Source organism: Stegodyphus dumicola, chromosome 6 (genome assembly GCF_044657685.1).
Source record: "Stegodyphus dumicola isolate Sdum_Otavi_A_Nest chromosome 6, ASM4465768v1".
NCBI classification, from domain to species: Eukaryota; Metazoa; Arthropoda; class Arachnida; order Araneae; family Eresidae; genus Stegodyphus; species Stegodyphus dumicola.
Genome location: NC_140773.1, coordinates 104,222,210 through 104,239,151, shown reverse-complemented (window position 1 = coordinate 104,239,151; position 16,942 = coordinate 104,222,210). Strand labels below are relative to the sequence as shown.

The window sequence follows — 16,942 nt, the reverse complement described above, 5'->3', positions numbered from 1 at the left end:
AGCTACATTTTGTCTGAGGAAATCTAGCAACAGTGTGACTTCCACCATTGTCAAGCACCAGTTCTTTCATATAGCTTTACATGCATATTACATTAATAAGAAAGAATGAACTGGTAGGACAGATGACACAACATGACATATAGTTTTTGCACACATAAAATCGTTTTTACCCCATTTTCATTTATATTTCTGTTTTCTTAGGAATTTAATATATTTTAAAACCCTAGCTCATATTGTTTCGTACGTACGGGTTCGTAATAGACTGAATGCACAAGTCCGATAACAGGTTAATACAAATTTATTTTTATCAAAGGAAATATTTCAGAACTCTAGAATTTTTCACAGAAAGATTCGTACAAGTGTTCACAGTATAATCAGTAGTTACATTTCAAACTACTAAGAACGTTAAACACAACGCAATGCAAAGCGCATCTCAAGAGAAAGCTAACTCTGATTTATCTCAGTTCATGCGAAACTACAACTTGTAACGACAATAACTAAGCAACTGAGAGCATATGCTCTCTCTTCGGTCTTAAATAGTTTTATCCGGCTTTTTATCTCTAGTACATCCTGATTTTCGAAATTGCTGGAAAGCAATGCGAGGGTGGAATTACGGTTACAGCTAAATAAATGGTCAATTACATTTATTCAGTTGCAATACTTATTACAGTGATACAGGGACCAGACCAAAATGTCGCCATATGGTCGCCAATTTGGTTCGGTCTAAATTTGCTCGCCAGATTTGACGACTACCGAGATACCCATTTTCTTATAATGTTAAATGCACTTGCCCCTGTATTCTTACTTTTCATACATAGTTTTTTCTTAAAATTTGTCTCGAGCTACATGACACAGAAAAATAAAACAATTTTACTTATAATTCTACTGAAATTACCTAACTAAGGACAAACTTTATTAGCTCTATTACGAATAACAGAACTATTTTATGTCTTCATGCTCTTAGGAGAACGTCTCTGTTAAACTCCAAACACATTGATAATGAAAATAAGAAGGATAAAAATAGTACTTATGCATACAAAAGATAAGTATGGGCGAATATTATTTTTTACACAGATGTAATGATGTCTGTAACAATGTCTTAAATATTTTAGCTCTCAACTTCACTTGGAAATAGGTTCCGATTTAAGCAATTTTTGTTTTTTAGAATTTGTCGCAAACTTGCCTTAGAGTTTTATAAATCCTCAGAATCCAGAAGTGTATATAAATCCAGAAGATCGATTTCCTGTGCGTATGTTTTACAACACTCACATCTTTTCGGGGAAAACAATTCTAGAAAGTTATATTCCGCTTTTGTAATTGAAATAAAATTGTTTATGAAAAATAATAAATAATTAAATATCCTTTTGAAAAAAGAAGCTTTTACTTTTGTTTAAAAGTTTAACAAAGAATATTTCCTTATGTACATTGATAACAATTTCTTTTTATTATCAAAATACTTTTTTCTTACCCATGGAATATAATATATATAAGTGTCAAATTCCATTATTCTTTGCCATTATAATGACATTTTATGCTTTTAGAATTTTTTTACATTTTCAGTGAAAAATTTGCTTTTAAAAATTTCTAAAATACCAGAATGTTTTAATTAACTTTAATAGGAAAGGAAATACTACTATTCAGGATACAAAAAACTAAAGATATGGGGAGGGAAATACATGAGCTTAGTTGACAGTTCAACTGCGTAACAAATAATATTAGCCTCTAACAATTCTATATATCATCTAAGGCTCTTCTCACTTATTTTATAACTTGATTCCCACTGAGACTGTCAGATGAGTTATCACTCCATCTATGGAAAGAAGCTACAAACTAAGGTAAAGATTTAAACAAAACTTTTTTTTATCTAAAACTGTAAACTTGAAAAATGCACAGCTTGTGCTTAAAATTTTATCTCCGCAGCTTGCTGGATTTCAAATAATATAAATTGCGAATTAAAATGAAACAGCGATTTAATTTTGAAAATTTACAAATACTGAAGCCTAAAAAGATTTGGCTCTAGCCTAATAGCACATGTAATTCGGCCGGCGAAAACCTAACACCGGAACGTAATTCTCAGATCTTTACAAAGGAATAATACAGCAGTCAGCGTCGCTGACAAACCTCTCTCTCTCTAACTTTCAAGAATTCTGTATACATAGTTATTTTGCATTATATACACGTATTTGTGTAACAATGTTATATAAATGCAGCTTTCTTGAATCTTAGTCATAGATAACGAAAATTAGAAGTCATAGTATAGCTCGAATAATAAAATAATGGATTAATTAACGTAAGCATTATCAATTCATGCTCCTAATAGACAAGTTTTAAAAATGCGTTACAAAACATAAGTGTCGCTGAGAACAAACAGTGAAATAAATATAAATTTTTAGATAATTAAAATTACATTTTTTCAAATTTGTGCTCAAGAATTTATTATTAGGGGTTTATTTGATATTTTTTTTTTATTCGGAACGTTTCTAGAATTGTACGGCACCATCATAAATCCCAGTAACTTACTCCATCTGTCTTCTATAGGAAACATGATACTTCATTGTTTTAAAAATTTATGGAAATAAGGACGAAAAACCTCCGGGAAATATAAAGAAGAAGCATGAAAAAAATGTGGGTTCTTAACAATAAAACTTACGTTATACAATATAATAAACAAATTGGTAAATAAAAAATCTCTTATTTTCTAGCTATATCATAATTATTTGAAACATTTCTCTGATTATTAATTTTGAAAGACTTTTACTAATACTTAGAGAACACTGTTTATAATTTTGAATTATGGCTTCACTACACTAGAAACGGAAAAACTATTTTCATTCTGTTACTGCTACAATTTTATGTTTGTGTAATACAAATGCATCTATTATATTACTTCATGATGTAAATACTATTCTAATAATTGTAAACAGTTGTCATTTATTCATCTTTGTCTGGCTACAGTTTAGTTTTAACTGCATTATACCTGAACTAAGAAAATATTATAGTTATCATATTAGAAAAATTAATATATTTTAATTTCCTAACTTTTTCTAACCTTTTATAAATTTAAAAGTAAATTTTTCGTGATTATACAAAAGTCTCGACCTGTTGATAAAAAATATCTTAGAGATTAATAATAATAAATAGCATCGTTTTCTAACCTGCGATAAATTTGCATTGAAAAAATAAAATCATGAAAGCTAACGAATTATATAGTAAAAGTTTCATATACAATCCTATTGCATTGTTGTAATCGCAAGTCTGTTTTTTGTTTATTTGTAATTTACGATATGAAATTTCGTCAGTTCCGTAAATAATAATAATGAATTAAATAAGTAACAACCGAAGTCATTTTTATTAATCTTTAGCATTTTTAACCGAACATTCTCCAAATATAATAATTATTATTTTGCTGATTTTTTAATACCTCGAAGAAGGTGGTATTAGTTTCGTTGCGCAGATTTCATGTCCTGGTAAAGGAGAAATTATTGGCAATTCACTAGTCGAAAGTATTTGTTGCATGCCTCGTGTACAGTTCATCCAGTGCAAGACTGCATAGCTTTAGTCCTAAATAATTAAGCCTTTTCTTAATTAAACAACACACAAAAATTTTCACGAATACTTCATTTAGAATGGAATAATGCATAGCCATGTTTCTTCTTCTTCTTCTTTTTTTTTTTTTTAGTTGACGGTGCATGCTTAGTTTATTTTAAACATATGATAAACCTATCTTAAATATTTAGCTCAAAATTTTTCCAAAAATGATTATTTAAAAAGAAAATCAAGCCGTATTTTTAATACATTTTTGATTTTGAAAAACTTTTTGAAATTTTTGAGTTTTCCTAAAATTTTTAATGGTAAATCTCTTTCGAGCTTTTTTTTAATGTTTCCCAAAGTTTTCAAACTGCAATTCTCTTTTTTTTACTGCTTTCTATTCTCTGTTGCGTTAGAATTTAGTTAAAAGGAAAAATATAATTCTCAAGAGGAAACAGGTTATACATAATTTATTTCGTTATTTTGGTATATTCCTTCCTTCCACCTCCTTTCATTTCACGTAGAAGTTTTCGTAATGAATATATTTGTTAGCACATAATTAACCTAAGTTTCACAATATATCATTTATCAATTACGAAATAATTTTGCTTCGATTAGTTCATTTCAACTTTTTCTGTGATTTGCACATCCAGGAATGTAAAAAAAAGCAAAAGTGACCACATACGTCAGTTTGCCTTTCAATTTTGGCTAAAACAATTTGTATAAAAAAAATCCTTGCGCGCAAGTATTAATTGGAATAAGTGAGTTATTACCTAAAATCTGAAAACTATTTAATTTAATAAATTTTCGTAAGTATTCTCGGTAGAGAAAACGATCAAGTAAACTGTACACAGCAGTCAGAGAAATCTCTAAGAGAATATAGAAGGGAATGAAAAAAAATTATAAGATGTAAAATATTCAGTAAAGCACAGGAAAGACGATGCTTAACGAATGAAAGAGAACATAACAAAGAGAGAGGCTTGTAATGGAAAAAAGAATGAAGCTATTCTTATTACATTAAAATAAATAAGTAAGAGAGTGAAGTTTCACGACAAAACTCACAGCAATGATATTCTAAGAAAAATGGAAAAAATGTGAAACGAAGTTAGCTGATTTTCTCTTTTTGCTGAAGAAAGTAAAAGAAAATGAAGAGTCAACGCAATCGAGGTATATAATGTTTTTGATATTAGATTAAACAAGACAGACGAAAGGTTTTCAATTAATAAGAAAAAATAAAATTTAGATTTGTTTATTCCAAAATTACTTCCGACGCAGCAAGGGATTATGAAATTTATCCCTTAAAAAAAGAAAAAGAACTCAGAAGGAGCATATTTCTTCAATTAAGAAAACTTTATCATGTTTAGTTAACTGCAAGTTCAATTAAATTATGTATATCTTGATGTAGCTTAATTGACTTTTGACAGTTTTTATTGTTTTTTTCCTGTGCTCAATAGAAAACAGAAAACTTAATTTTATGATTTTGATTTACTTGTTCTCAAACCTATAAAACGATATATGATTAAATAATTCATTTATGTTCTCGGAGTATTATTTGTTTAAAAATGTTTAGACTGCAGTATTTATTGCTTCTATTTTCATGTAAGATTAAATTAATTTTTTAAGAAGGGTCCATTCTTTGTTTTTAACGATTGTTTTAAGCTTTTTTAAAGTTATACTTTGTTTTGTTCACACCTGATTTCGAAAAGGCACTATATAATTAATGACTCAACTGTATTCTATTACTGTTACCACTACTAAGACAAGACTGATCCGTCTGCCGAAAGTTTAGCATTAATTAAAATTAGCGAGTTGTATATGTGTAGCTTCTGTGGTTAAGTTAATTTTTACTGCTTGTTCTCAGCGCCAAACGGCTATCTACGTAAGTTATGCCTAATGGTTGGCAAATTGTCGCGTTTGGTACCATTTAACGATTAATAACGCAAAGATATCAACTTTATTAGAAACGATTCTAACATAAAATTTATCAGCTCTAACATAAATTTTATTAGCTACGACTTGTGGATATTACAACTAAAACGAAACAAACTAAACCTGAAGGCTTCTCATCAGCTGGCAACAACAAGTGCTTGCCGGCATATTCATATTAAAACGTGATTACAACAAATCTTACGCAGAACTGCAACACACTTTAGATTGGCACGGAAGATTAGCTAACTAGTTGATACTTACCCAAACTTTGCCAACCTTCGATACTCTATCACTGTTCTACCAGCACCTTCCAGCGCAAGTCCACAGAACAAGTGCCAATCAGATCACGATTAAGATTACATCCTAGTTTTAAATTACACTACATGCCATAGAGTTTGCAGAAACATCTGCTCTGAGTATCATAACGAGACTAGGAATACAGAGTAGAAAGTAGCATAAAATTATTAGTAAACTTTAACCCTAAATATCGCAAGTGTTCCGTTGCATTTTATACAGAGGTTTCAGAGACAGAGGTATGATGAGTAGCATAAGCGAGAAACAAGAAAAATTAGTTACACCCTCGCCATGATCCGAACAGATCTTCCGACGTGTTATTAGTTACACCCTCGCCATGATCCGAACAGATCTTCCGACGTGTTATTAGTTACATGGGAACATGCACAGGAGCAGGCGATAATGCTTTACAGTCTTATTTCCTTTAAAGCCGTCCGAGGGGAGAGGAATCAAAAACACTCAGCTAAGTTCAGAACGTGTCGAATTATCCTTCCTCACAGTTTAATCGAGCTCCACTGTAGGCATATTTTGGCTTTTTGAGCCATGGTGCATGAGAAATCAATTGTGTCCTGGCCTGGATTCCAACCACATAACTTCTGATTGCTAGCCGGATGTGTTACCACTCATATCATGAAAGCATGCACGAGGAAGTGCAATAATTCCTTATAAACTGTTCTTCGGACCTTATAGAAATGAACTTATTACACGTGTAACATTTTAGGAATTTCTACCATATGCATTATTTTAATTCCTTTAAGGTATAATACGTTAATTCTACCTACCTAAACGGAGTGATGATCTCATGAGGCCTATCTAAGTCAAGAAGCTGGCACTGCACTTAATTTATTACACTGCCAAAGGCAGCTCATTTAATAAAGTTATAATTGTTCTTATATATTATAATAAATAGTATCTACAAATAATATGTAATTTTGTATATTTTTGAGTTGGTTTTTGCATTTATATCCTTCTAACATCGTCATAACAAAAAGTGTACATCAAACCAGCTTACCAGCTTACATAACATAAAGTGTATATCAAAGATTACTGGGTAAAGATTATCCTGTCCATATTTCGGATATCCAGAGAAGACTTTTGATACATTTTTGGGGCATTTTATTTTCAGGGAAGTAAGGCAAAGCATTTTAATTCCGCTTGTATATGAGGCTATATATTCAGCTTGCATGTGAAGCCAACATGCATTTTTACTTTATATAAATCATATTAGATTGAAGGCAATAGGGTTAGCACACCTTATATTTTTAATTCGGATTATACGTGAGGTCATTTATTACTTATCGCATATGGGACGTAATCTTACATCCAAAGCTATAGAATAATATACTTTAGTTTGGATTTCAGGAGCATATGGTTGCTTATTACTGCATAAAACAAATTCCAAAAGGCATTTTAGCAATAAGAATATATTTCAGGCTTACGAAAATGCCCAAACTTTCACAATTAACTCTTCTAACTTAAAACTTATCAGTACTGTCAATGTTAAAGTGCTTCACGAGTAGAGACATTAGGTATTTTTGGAAGCAGGAGTAATGAAAAATTAACAACGCCTTCGCCGGGAATCGAACCACGGACCTCTGGAATACCGGCCCAGCGTGCAGAGCCACTACACCACGAAGGCGCGCTAGGAAGGCGGGAGACGTACACGTACCAGAATTTTGATAATATACATAATATTTCACAGAAATTTGTAAGACTTAACAACAAAAATAGTGCATTGTATGAAAACAATTCTTCGGTTGAAAGAGGTAGTTTGCATAAGATTTGAGTTCTCTAGTGAATTTTATTACTGGTTTTCTCTTATAGTATATATATATATAACAGCTCAGAGTTATTCATATAAATGACAAAGTTCCCTAAAATTCTACTTTTAAAAACTTTTGCCATTTGCTTGTACTTTGATATGCATTTCTTTGTAATACTATGTATCGCATGTTACGATCATAGAGCATCTGTGAAGCTGCTGTTAAACACACTTTCATTCCTTTCTTGCGTTTTTCTGAGTTTCTGAAATTTTCTAAAAAATTTTTTTCTTTAATTTTAAATTCCATTAAAGAAACAGAATACAGTCTTAAAATGTTCTGTTGGATGACTAAAAGCCGCAACTTTGTTTATGATAAACAGCTGAGCGATATCAATATTGCGCAAAAAATATTATCCTGCAGTAAGAAACAGATATGCTCAGTATTCTGAAATAACGCGTCAAATATTTTTCAGAAGTTGCTCAAAGTAATATGCTTTGAAAAATAGGAAGATAACCGCACGCTTTTCACGTACTAATTCCTTGTGAGTTACTTCATTATAAATAACAAGATTTTCAGTATAATTTGGGATGAACCTTCTGAAGCCGAAATGCCTGAAGCTGAACAAATGTCTCCTGCTTAAACAAAAAACTGACTTTATGACTTCCGCCCTTAAATAAAACGCGAATACTCATCCACAGTTATAATTTATGAAAGCATTTGGGATTAATGCCTATCATTTTAATCAAAACTTGATTGCTTCCAGATTTTTTCCCATAACAGCAGTTATCGACAACATAAAATCAAGCAAACTTTCTGATACCGTTTTATCTTTGAATTAGGAGTTTAAAACTTAAACGGGAATTATTAACAAATAAATTTCAGATAACATTTCATTTATATTTTTATTGGCAACACCAAACTAATGACTTCGCATTTAACAGACATGTATAAAAATGTAAAAGCTATGACATACGAAACATGAAATAAATTTGATTTAATAAATAATAATAATTTAAAATCCCTCACAATTATGTCGGAGAAATTCATAAAAACCAGTTCAGTAGATCTTAAAAGTCATGCATGATGATACTTCAACAGACATCCTGTTAAAATAAAATATCTTCGAGGCTCTAAAAATTATTCACGCGGCTCCATGTATGCATTCGTAAAGCATTTAAATTCCTTCAAATGACATTCGTGCACCTGCTATAACTCAATCAGTTGTATTCTCGTGTCAGGGACGAAACACACATTACACTTTAGAATAGGCAGAAAGCAGAAAACATTTTAAGTCCGGTTGGAAGACTCGAAGTTTTTAACTTTTGCTTTTCTTAGAATGTTTAAATTCTGGTTCTGCAGTCGAATTTTATTCGTATGTTTTAATTCGGTATTTAATCGCCTAATGACAAGTTTCCAAAGGCCTCTTTTGTGCACTGCAAATAAAATTCAATTGAAGTTCTAAGTTATCTCTTTGTGGTTTTAATCTTAACATTGTTTAAGGTTTCTTTTAATATAATTCTTCTATGATTAATAGCTTGTACAGTATGAAAAGTTTTATTATAAATTCAGAGGAATTGAACTCTAATTATACTGTTGTCTAATATTCTGATTTTTATATTACGTATTTTAATACTTCTGGTTTAAATATATAATTTTTGCTTAAAGTGCCTTTTCTTAATGCCATCTCTTTCTTATAATTGCAGCCCGAGTTTGAAAATTATATGAAGATAATTTGTCAACCAGTCATTATATTTTACATTAAAAAGCAACATAGTTACTTAATTTTAACTCAATGTACTATAGTACTTAGATTGCTTAAATATCTCAAGTAAGCAACCCCTTATCCAGCTCACGTGTAGGAAATTATGCTCACATGCAAAGGCCCCTTCTTTTCTTTTAAAATACTACTTTCACAATTATAAAATGCCCTCATTATATTTAAAGAAATTACGAATTTGCATAAACGTATGCATGTTTCTCGCATTGAGAAAAAACAGCGGTACCTAGAGCCATCAACAAATTTTGAATAACGTACAATCACGTAATTTTAAATAACGTTCTTTCGAATATGGATAGCTGCTGGAAGAATTCTGAATTTTGATTTTTTTAACTATCTCTTTCATATTTTGTAAAACTTCAACGAAATTTTGATTAAAAAAACTGAGTGATTTCAAAGGGAGCAGTGACAGCACTGTAAGGAATCCAACGTTTTTATCTCCAGCGCCGAGACTGTCTAATGGAAATTCTAAAGATATGGTATTTTTAATTTTTTTGCCCAAATGCTCTCGAAATGTGTATGTGTGTATAAATGAAACACACGCCCCTTTGGGAGTAATATAAAGTCTAAAAGCTTTCTACTTTTTTTAGGGGGGGGGAGTTTGTCGTCTCGCTCCATGTGGGTTATTTGGCTTGGCTTTTACGTATTGAATCCCCGGCGAGGCATATTTCGTTTACTTAACCCATTTTGTAAAAAAGCAAAATTAAACATGGACTTTTGTGGCCATTGCATCTTTGGGCAATTGGGAGCATAAATACTTCTATCTCAAAAGGCTTATTGTTAGGACACGAATGCTACAAAATTATTAGTTTCTTTCCTTTCGCCGTGCTGTCGATCAAAACTGAGATGGAATTTGCTAGTATAATTCTGATGTGATTTGCCTTAACTAAATATCCTGTTTAATCTAATCCTTTAGAAAGTCTTCCATGGAGATACGTTTCTAAAAGTAAAAAGCTGCAGATGCCTTGCAGTAATAAATATTCTAGCCTCACTTATGTTGTAAATGGTAACTTCTTTCATTTGACAACGAAAATTCAGTGTTCATCACCATTTCTTCTTAATTAGTAAATGTAGATATGAGTACGACTTAGAGTAGCTTCAAGAGGTAGACTAGTTCTCTACCATGGCAAATTGATAATTTTAAAATACTTGCCTATTTTTAGACAGAAATGCTTTTTTTTTTCTCAAATTGTAAAAATATTTTGCACATAGTTTGATAAATGGAGAAATTTAGGAACAATATAGATAAAATAAATAATTTTAAAAATTTATTTCACTTTTAATATTTATTTCACTTTTAATTAAATAAATGAATATACTTCATCACCTGCGACCACTGGCTGCCCACTGGTTTACGAAAAATCAAAATTTCCCGACACAGGAGGATGGAGTACAATTTACTTTGTTGTTTTCTTTGTTGCGTGGATGCGTTGCCTTCCATCTCTGCCTCCTTGGATCGCTTCTAGGGGTTAGGGCGTTTAACCGTGTATGGCAACTCTAAGCTAAATCTGGGAGTCCCTTCTCACTAGACTATTGTACTGTATTGCTTAATGCCTTAAGGGCATTTTACAGTCGTGTAAATAACAATATCTGTTCCAACTTCTAAAATCTTCCACAGATATTATTTGTTAAAGTGAATAATATTTTTTTTGACGGACACTGTATGTAAAATGAATATGTACTACTGAATGAATCTGTATGTTTACTTTTGTTGCTGTTGTTGCTTATGCTCACTTGCCTAACATAGTCAGCCCAAGCCCACGAAATTCCTTGTGGCAAGGAGCGCAAGATTACGCCTGTCGTTTGAGCACCTAACAGGTGACATTGCGATTTGGTTTAGTTCCTCTCGCAGTTTTGATGGAGAGCACCCTGGGGCGCGGTTCCGAGGGTATCCGACCCCTCTTCCCTTCCACAGACCACACGAGAGGACTTTCGGCTTGCTGCATATTTGGACTGCGGCCATGCCACACCGACACTATACATTTACAACCATCTAAGCCTTTTCCGGGATTCGAAACCGGGCCCATGGGCACGGCAGTCAGAGACACTAACCACTATACCGGTTGGGCGGCCAATGTTTACTTTTAAAATTATAAACCATGTCGAGACAAATAGAAGAGATAGATTACCGAAAAGAGAGTAAGAAATGTAAAATATTCTTCCTATTTGATCTTTTAGGTCGTGGTTAGTATATTCAGATGGCAACTGGAAGACTCCCAGGAGCAATTTCCAAGACACAGTTGTAGGACACAACTGAAATTTCACGATTTGCTTTACGACAAAAGTAATCAATCCATAATCCACACACGAAAATCAAAAATGCTTATGTTGTATTTATAATTTTGTTGCTATAAAGAACTTTGAAGTTACTTTAAAATTATTCACGACATTATACAGATAAATAATACATTATTATGATTCAAAAGTAGGCCAAGATCTTGTGCACGTGATTTGTCTATTATGAATTTGCCAATAGATCGTGATGTTCTTTGTCACATACACCATGAAAACGGTGATTTTGACAAAGATGTTCCTGAATCTTTAAGTACTTAGCTTGTTAACAGACTGATGAATTCAGTCACTCATCTCATTTCCTAATGCGCAAATGCTTGCCCAAAAATATACCACGAGTCACACGGACAGAATAGTGCATAACAGAATTTGAGAGATAGTCACGTGGCTTTCGAACAGCATGCAAATGGATTGACAAAGAAACTAATTGGTTCGTGTTCACGAACTGCTCTCAGATTCTTCCAGAAAAGAGTATCATCTTATCCGCTTCCAGAAATATCTCCAGATAAAAGCACGTGTTCCCTGCGATCGAGTATAATTTGGCCAATAATGCTGAGCGTAAGAAACTCGTGAGCTAGATGTCACATTTTTCTTGACGTCGGGATAAAAGAGTCAAACAAAAATAAAAAAAACAGTGTTTTCTATGCTGTATTTGAATATCTGAAATTCAACAACACAATATTCTATAACTAGAAACACGCTTTCAGTTAACTAAAAAAGAAACACGCCAACGTAAAATTTAAAACTTTTTATTCATTTGCATTATTTCCAAAAAGGTAGCATTTGTATTTTTTGTAAATACATAAGTAGAACTATTACCTGAACTCTGATATCGAGAACTATAACTCACGAGATGGCTTGTTCGTTTTTCTAACTGAAGTAAAATTAATTTATTTACATGTTTTTGATTTTTCTTTGATTTAGATAAAGTTAAAAGATAATACAATAGAATATATACATTTTTAAAAACCCGCTAAATTAATTTAGGCAGAATATTCAGCAAATATGTAAGCTGCAAACATTAATGAAAGAGCAAATATGCACTGTATCTAGGCAGAGGCTTCGTTTATTGTGTAACTCATTGCTTGCATACATTCTCAGGAAATAATCGTGATGTTACGTCAATCCGCTTGTGGAGTACTTATAGCTTTATTGGAGCAGCATAACGTGAAAAATGTGCGCTGCAATCGCTGCGACTCGAACTCAGACCTCCCGATTTCTAGCCGAACGCGCTTCAAAATTACACCGCGAAGGTAATCGGTAAGAAGGGAGAAAATAACTTACATTCTCCCACAGTTAAAGGGAGATTAAAGAGGAGAGGACCCAATCGCCAAATTTTGGAATTATCATCCACCACATTTTAGTTCAGGTACCACTTGTAGAGTCATCAGGTTGTATGGAGCAGGATAATATAAAGAATGTGTGCTAACCTCTGTCGGATTCAGACTCCGGACCTTCCGTATGCTAGTCGGATATGCTTCCAATTACGCTACAAAGGCTCGCGATAAGGATGGAGAATACACCCTCTCACGCATCCGTAAGAACTAGGAGTCAAGCAATTAGTAGACGATGAATCGTTGGGCGGTGCAGATGAGACTGCGGCAATGGATGTCTTCATTGAAATAGACTCTGTCAAAGACTCCCAGCGGGTACTACAACTGGAAAATGAATGTCATCAGAATTGTGTGAAATACTGTTGATGGAAACAATTTGATTCTAATAGGATGGAACAATGATAAGCACATGTATGCCTGTACACTGAGAGAAATTTCCAAATCCGCTTTTGCGATTTGATTTGGTCATCTTCTGCTCAGATTTGACAGCTCCAAATTATTTCCTTTAATCTTTCTCTGAAACAGAAAACTCTTTTCTCATCATTTACTGACGACTGATGAACTGAAGATCGCCATCAGCCTCGTGCTTTTATTTCCATGGAAATTAGGTCGATATATCTGAATATGCTATAAAGAGATGCTACGCTCAGCTTTCTGAAGTAAATAATCTTTCAACAAGATTCCCATAACCTTTCAAATAATTCCTGCTGATTCTTGGTTGGTCACTTCCAGGCGGGTTCAGTTAGGAGGTGATCACCCACTGCATGGTCACGCAGATCAGCAACCTTACCTCCGCTCTTTCCCTTAAGAACCACTTACAATGTAACACAGGAGTACTCCTCAAAAATACCCTAACTGACACAACCGAGATTTGTTTTTAAAAACTTCCAGATTATAGACGGCTAAGCACGACTTTTGGGAGTGCATGCTGTTCCACAGAACATGTTAAGATGCGTCATAGAAGAAGATGTAAGATGCATCATCATCTCTGCATCACCTGGAATAAGCATCTTCCTGAATCATTTTCCTGTTTCGCTTCAAACAATGCATCGAAGGGGAAGACGAATGTTTACAGGACATTAATTTCAAGGTTCGCTGATATCTATATTGTTTGAATTATATTTTTGCTGCATTAAACACTTTTGTGTATACTGTTATTTCACAGTATACTACAAACACTACAAACACTTACTCGATAATATTTATCTGATCAATAAATAATATATGCGCCACCCTGTAGTAGTACTGAAATGTAGTTAAAGCTCGCTGTGGTCTTAAAATCGTTTCTGTAAAATGGCAGTAATCATTGTATACTTTTCGATGTTTTCATGGTAAGGAATTCAGGAATTCTCTCTGAGCATGTCTTTCTGGTACAATGAATAGCACATCCATCAGCAGTTGCAAAATCGGTGGGCAGATTTCTGGTTACGATATACTTGCTTTTTGATATTTTCCACTTCAAAAGCTCTTAAACTCTAAAAAAAAAAGCTACCAGCTCTCGAAATATGCTGAGTTTTAAAAACTCTGTGCTGTTCTTTGACTCACATATTCTATAAGTAAAACTTATTTTTTTGTATGTCATATATTTTAGTTTCCTACATCTAAGCAGAGTAGGCATCGTTGATCAGCTCGTTGGACTGAATTTTATTTTGGAACTGCTCGACAGGGTTATCGATTTAAAGGAATCTTCCGTGGAAATTATTTTAAGTAAAGTATCCTTTGTTACATATAAGAAAAACGATGAACACTCCATGCTCTTTTAACATTCGGCTACCAAGCCTAGACTAATTACGAGTATTTTGCTTCATTATTTTGGGTAAATTAATAATATGAAAATAAATAGTTTCAGTGTCTTGTTTACATATAACATCACAATCGCATTGTAATAACTTAAAACGCGATAAAAAAAAATGATAAAGTGCTCTTTAAAAGGCGATTTGTTTTCCAAACAAAATACCACAAAGAAATGTATTTTGGCTCTTAATTTGAAAATGTCTTTGTATTTGGTTGTTTTAATTTAATTTTGAGCACTGTCAATCTTGTAACACTGATCCGAACCTTAATTTCAATTATGTAGTTCAATTATGTAAGCAGTCAAATACCTCAAGGGTTTTTTATTTTATTATATATATATACATATATATATATATATATATATATAATAATTTATTTCCTAAACCGTATTGATTAATTGATTATATTATCTCCTAAGTTTAATTAAAGTAGAATTATTTTAAAAGTGTGCATCCATACTGGTAAGTTATATTTTGAAAGATGTTTTGAAATAATTTGAAAGCAAAATGTTAATAATGTTTTAACGGGGACTGGAGTTAAATCATCACGAAGAATAATATTACAATTGTAAAAGTAAAAATTAAAACATGTAATTATTGTCATTGATCGGAAATTAGTTGACTTTTCAAGGGGAACAAACCAACTCCCGTTCAATGATCAATAATTGATAGAAATACGTAAATATGAAAGTGTTTCGTCTTTACTCGAGTTATAAATTAAAGCCAAACCGGCAATTCTAGTCAGGCCAAATATTTCCGCGAATAGTTGTTACTCAAAGAACTGATTCTCATGAAGCATTTTAGTCAATTCAATTTGGAGTAAAAATCAATTACTGTAGAGAAATCTTGTAAAACTCGAGTAATCGTCCCCGACACTATCATCTTTATGTATTTGAGTACTATATTATTTGTAGAAATTAAACATTGGAAATTGTCATTATGAAATCGAAATCAAAGTAAAGTTGAAATAAACATAGAAGATTATAAAAAAGATAAATAATGCAAACTTTGCAAAAACAAATCAAAGAGAACATAAAAATAATATAAAAATAAAATAGAAAATAATATAAATAAGATCAGTGAATGTACATGAAGATATAAAGGCCAGAAAGGTATTAAGTAACTTACATTCTTTCTAGTGGGGGAGTTGGCAGTGTGTTCTCTTCGTGTCTGACTCAGAAGTGTAGGGTGTCCGAAAATTCTTAGCGGCAGTAGGGGCTTTGAATTATATCAGTCGGCAAGACTTGGGTGAAGAAATTTATGGTAGTGGGTGGGACTTGGAATTCTTGAGGGATGACTGCCGCTAAGAATTTTCGGACACCCTACACTTCTGAGTCAGACACGAAGAGAACACACTGCCAACTCCCCCACTAGAAAGAATGTAAGTTACTTAATACCTTTCTGGCCTTTATATCTTCATGTACATTCACTGATCTTATTTATATTATTTTCTATTTTATTTTTATATTATTTTTATATTATTTTTATGTTCTCTTTGATTTGTTTTTGCAAAGTTTGCATTATTTATCTTTTTTATAATCTTCTATGTTTATTTCAACTTTACTTTGATTTCGATTTCATAATGACAATTTCCAATGTTTAATTTCTACAAATAATATAGTACTCAAATACATAAAGATGATAGTGTCGGGGACGATTACTCGAGTTTTACAAGATTTCTCTACAGTAATTGATTTTTACTCCAAATTGAATTGACTAAAATGCTTCATGAGAATCAGTTCTTTGAGTAACAACTATTCGCGGAAATATTTGGCCTGACTAGAATTGCCGGTTTGGCTTTAATTTATAACTCGAGTAAAGACGAAACACTTTCATATTTACGTATTTCTATCAATTATTGATCATTGAACGGGAGTTGGTTTGTTCCCCTTGAAAAGTCAACTAATTTCCGATCAATGACAATAATTACATGTTTTAATTTTTACTTTTACAATTGTAATATTATTCTTCGTGATGATTTAACTCCAGTCCCCGTTAAAACATTATTAACATTTTGCTTTCAAATTACTTCAAAACATCTTTCAAAATATAACTTACCAGTATGGATGCACACTTTTAAAATAATTCTACTTTAATTAAACTTAGGAGATAATATAATCAATTAATCAATACGGTTTAGGAAATAAATTATATATATATATATATATATATATATATATATTCCGTTTATATGCAAATCAGATCTGTGGGCTATAAGGGTGATATATGATC

The 16,942-nt window shown here is 32.2% G+C and overlaps 2 long non-coding RNA genes across 7 annotated transcripts in view; one reads left to right on the top strand and one right to left on the bottom strand.

Moving 5' to 3' along the window:
* The window catches only part of LOC146996814 (uncharacterized), a 970,208-nt gene that overhangs the window by 568,956 nt on the left and 384,310 nt on the right, over nucleotides 1-16,942 (bottom strand). For 2 of the 6 annotated variants that reach the window (XR_015041686.1, XR_015041690.1), the window contains exon 1: nucleotides 8,541-8,661. The exons of the other annotated variants lie outside the window; for them this stretch is intronic. This is a non-coding gene — a long non-coding RNA (uncharacterized LOC146996814). Of the gene's footprint in view, nucleotides 1-8,540; nucleotides 8,662-16,942 lie in introns of those variants that run through there. 6 annotated transcript variants of the gene reach the window in all.
* The window catches only part of LOC146996815 (uncharacterized), a 71,923-nt gene that overhangs the window by 35,006 nt on the left and 19,975 nt on the right, over nucleotides 1-16,942 (top strand). The window lies entirely within an intron of this gene.